Raw genomic sequence first — 5,000 nt, 5'->3', positions numbered from 1 at the left:
TTTCAAGTTTATTCATATAGACGGACAGACATTCACACAAACACATTTGCATTTTCAAATCTCTCTCCCTCCGTCTGTCTCTGTATTTCTCTCTCTCTCTCTCTCTCTCTCTCTCTCTCTCTCTCTCTCTCTCTCTCTCTCTCTCTCTCTCTCTCTCTCTCTTTCTCTCTCAGTTGTCCCCCCTCTCACTAGATCTCACCATCAACGGAAACTCAATAGAAAAGGTTAGCGAACACAAACTGCTAGGCGTGATTATCGATGATAAGCTTAGGTGGCATTCCCACATTGAACATCTGTGTAAACGCGTTTCAAGAAATTTATTCCTACTTTCAAAACTTCAGTCAGTCATAACTTTAGACGCCCGAAAAATGTTCTACAACGCCCACATCAAACCTCACATTGATTATGCCTCTGTCATCTGGGATGGCTGTAGTGATGCATTATTCAAAACTATAAATTCTCGTCATCGAAGGTCAGCTAAACTCATTCTGCCTGACCCATCACTAACTACTGACGCAAAACTGACAGCCCTCAATATACCTCAACTTAAACAACAGCTTTTATTTAATAAATCAGTTTTCATGCACAAGCTCCTACGTGACCAAGCACCAGAATATCTAACTCACTTGTTTCAATCAACTCCTTCTCGGTATTCCACCTTCAAGCATAATCTGGCCTGCCCGAAGCCACGCATTGACATATTTAAAACTAGTCTTTCATACTCGGGAGCCTATGTCTGGAACTCCCTACCTACATGCTTAAAATCGATCAGTAACCTTAAAACATTCAAAACACATCTGCAAAAATACATTCAAACATCACTTCAATGTGATGTGCCTGGTTGCTCAAACGTATGTATGCCTTCTATCCTTCTGAAATGTGCATGTGTGTGTCTTGCGTCAACTTGGTGTGTGTTCTGATAATGTATGGTTGTATTGCCCGTATTGTGATATCTGTATATCACATGTCTGTAAAGAATGATCTTATTCTTATATTACTAGTATTGCGTGTGTCTGCGTTTCATCATAAAAAGTTTGTTCCTATGTATTCCCATTTCGATTATAACCATTTTGTTTGCTTAGATCAGGACTAGCTGTAAGAAAGGTCCTACGGACCTAATGCTATCTTTCCTGTAATAAAGTTCAAAGTTCAAAGTTCTCTCTCTCTCTCTCTCTCTCTCTCTCTCTCTCTCTCTCTCTCTCTCTCTCTCTCTCTCTTGTTTTAACTCTGTACTCAAAATGTTGAAATCCAGAGGCCTTTTGTTTAATCAATCAATCAATATGAGGCTTATCTCGCGCGTATTCCGTGGGTACAGTTCCAAGCGCAGGGATTTTTTAAAATTTTTTTAATTTTTATTTTATGCAATTTATATCGAGCACATATTCAAGGCGCAGGGATTTATTTATGCCGTGTGAGATGGAATTTGTTTTACACAATACATCACGCATTCACATCGGCCAGCAGATCGCAGCCATTTCGGCGCATATCCTACTTTTCACGGCCTATTATTCCAAGTCACACGGGTAATTTGGTGGACATTTTTATCTATGCCCATACAATTTTGCCAGGAAAGACCCTTTTGTCAATCGTGGGATCTTTAACGTGCACACCCCAATGTAGTGTACACGAAGGGACCTCGGTTTTTCGTCTCATCCGAAAGACTAGCACTTGAACCCACCACCTAGGTTAGGAAAGGGGGGAGAAAATTGCTAACGCCCTGACCCAGGGTCGAACTCGCAACCTCTCGCTTCCGAGCGCAAGTGCGTTACCACTCGGCCACCCAGTCCTTTTGTTGGAAGGAACCATCCTGTAGAACCTCTAATTGTGCAGTTGATTCTGACTTTAAATGCTCTGCAGAATAAAATGTCAAATCGTAACAGAAATCGAATCCCGCGGTTCGAAGCAAGCCAATTGTCGACTGACAGACAAAAGAAAGGCTAACAATCATACCTCACTTCTTTTGACTCAGAGTTACACTTCTAGTGGATGCACAGTGACAGGTGAAGAGACACAGATGGAGGGGGGGGGAGGCACAAAGGGAGGGTGTCAGCGAATGACCGCATGAAAATGAAGACCTTGCAATTTCTTGTGTTGGCCAATGAGGACATTAATTTTATCTCAATACATAATCACCTGCCAGGGGTGGGAACCACAAATTCTGTCTAAAACAATAAAATCATGAACCACTTTTTCAAAAACATGTACCCACAACTGGTTATTTCAGAAGAAGAACAAACTCTTTACGACTAGTCTGCTGCGGAACTGGCTGACCTGCAGGGAAACTAATCCGACTAGTGACCACCCGGTGTAGAACTTGTTTTTTGATAATTTTCTTTGATTTACATACAGTATTGTATTGTAAGCATGTTCTTGTTATTTACGTGTACCTATTCAAAATAAGTAATCGTTCACGTTTAGTATCATTACATGTTTGCCAGAAGAGAAACAAGAACATGTACGCGCGACGCAATTACCAACGGTAGTCTTTTGAGACAGTAATTTCCCATAAGTTATAAGTTATGTTAGCCTTTCTTTTGTCTGTCAGGTGTGCATTTTGGTCGTCGCAGCCACAACTTGATCAATACGCAGTGTAGAAACTGGGTCAAACTGAGTTAGGGGGGGGGGGGGGGGGGCTATTTCGGATATGTTTACTTTGACTGTTCTGAGCTGTAGCCTACAAAATGAAGCTGTAAAATGTGTATGTTCAAAGTTGTGGATGTGTGTGTGTGTCAGTGTGTGTGTGTGTGTGTGTGTGTGTGTGTGTGTGTGTGTGTGTGTGTGTTATTGCTTACATACTTCTGTTGTTATTCTGTAATCAAATCTGAAATTTAGTTAAGTTCAAGCCCATAGTTATTGAGAAAACAGGTGTCACATCAGTGTATGGACCAGCCAAAAATATCGACTACGTCGTTTTTACATGTGTGTGTGCGTGTGTGTACACGCCAGAAGAAAATACACCACCGACAGCAACAAATGTCCGCATTCCTGCAGTGACTGATGTGCAGACATGCATATTTGTTTTTAGGCTTTTAGGAGTTTCCTCAATTTGTCTGGTAAATGAGAGAAAAAGAATCGTCCATTAACTAGTCCATCCCACGAAGTTTATCTAATGCACAATCTAATTTCTATCCAAGCCGACACAGAATGTTGATGTCTATCGTTCCACGTGAGAGCACGTGTTACCGTACAATGCAGGTGTTAGGTGATAGATCACTTATCATAGTCGAGGTTGCGGAGAGAAAGAACGGAATACTCAGTACGGAACCCGGCTAGACAAAAATGATGTCCCTTTTCTTGTCTCAGACTGCTGGTATAACACCCCGTTTGGAGATGTATTGCAACCCTCCTCTGTAAAAAGCAAGGTCTTTATGGGGGAAATTCTAAAATCGGAGTGTCTTAAAATGGTGGCATATCAGCAGATGTTTTGAAAAGAAAATCTGTAAAAAGCAAGGTCTTTATGGGGGAAATTCTAAAATCGGAGTGTCTTAAAATGGTGGTAAATCAGCAGATGTTTTGAAAGGAAAATCTGTAAAAGCAAGGTCTTAGGGGGAAAGTCTGAAATCGGGGTGTCTTAAAAGGAGTACTAGACTACGTTATATTTTAAGAGATCGAGGTTCAACTTTAACAACGGTTCTTAGTTCGTCCCCTGAGAGGAGAACGGCTTTTACATCGACACTCTGGGACGAGAAAGCGGACTCCAGCTGTATCTCGGTTCCGTACTGAGTATCTGGTCGTTCTCCCCGCAACCTGTGTAATTCAAGTTATCACACCATGTCGTCGCAGCCCTCTTTGTCACCCCATCTCCCAGTGACACGCATGGCGCTCACACCACACTGTCATTGTATGTGTCAATATGCGTGAGTGGTGCATGTCAACAGGGAAAGAAAGAAGGAAGGAAAGAAAATAGAGAGAGCGACAGAAGGGGTGGGGGGGGGGGGGGGGATACAGCAGATGCAATGACTAAGTATCGATGAGTCTGGATGTCGAAATACAAGCGGTCATTGGTATAGATAAGTTAAATAACAGTAGCTTATTCATCATCTCTGTCCCTTGACGCCACGGTTCGTGTGCGCATGTGCCTGTGTGCGTGCGTGCGCCGCTTGGTGCGGGCGTGCGCGTGTGTGTTGGGCGGATGGGTAGGGTGGGGGAGACTGAGAGCATACGAAGCAGAATCCTTGACCAGATTGTTCTGTTCGCGGCCGTCGAGGTCAGGGAAGGTCGTCTGCGCCCAGTCCTTGATATTGACGGACCAACTCTGGCGTTGTCTCCCGCATCTGCGCGGTCCTCCTTCGCCGTCGCCTTGCAAGTTGGTCATGGACAGGGCGTCATCATGCCTCGTGACATCAGCTAACACGTCAGGTTCCGTGGCCTCAGTGACGGTTTCCAGGGGAAGGTCTTGGTGACCCACGCGGCTCCTGACAAAGCTCCGCATTATTATAGTTGTTGGTCGTGCGCTCTGTGTGTGAGTTTCCATAGGAACAATAAATATTATCATGAGTTTAATCCCCCACAGGACTGGTGTTTGGAATGCAAAATCACACAGGATGTCATTAGCCTACTGTGAGCACCGTTGTATCAAGTTGTTACGTTGGTTTGTTTGCGGACAGGTTTTAGCCCCCCAGCCAAGTTTGTTTTCTTTTTTTTTTTATTGGAGTGCGTCCTCCCTCCCGTACTTATATATTTCTTGAGATAACTTCTCTAACCTCGTGAGGTTTTGTACAGTTTTGGTTCACTCATAAAGACATCATGACATACGTGTACCCTGTGCCACGAATTCAACTTTTTACGGCCACAAGATCATTAAATTTCAGTGTATTAAACAAAAGAGATTCCTACTCATGTCACCATGACAATGTCAATGTGTGCCTTGTAAGGCTTCTTCAGGACTAACAAGTAACAGAAAAAATCAAAGCAAAAGAAAAAGCCAAAACACAAAGCAAAAAAAAAAAAAAAAAGGAAAGCAAAAACGCAGAAGCAAAAAAAAAGTAAGAAAGAGGAAA

Source organism: Littorina saxatilis, linkage group LG5, assembly GCF_037325665.1.
Source record: "Littorina saxatilis isolate snail1 linkage group LG5, US_GU_Lsax_2.0, whole genome shotgun sequence".
Taxonomy (NCBI): domain Eukaryota; kingdom Metazoa; phylum Mollusca; class Gastropoda; order Littorinimorpha; family Littorinidae; genus Littorina; species Littorina saxatilis.
The sequence above is the reverse complement of the archived record's forward strand: the minus strand, read 5'-3'. Positions refer to the sequence as shown.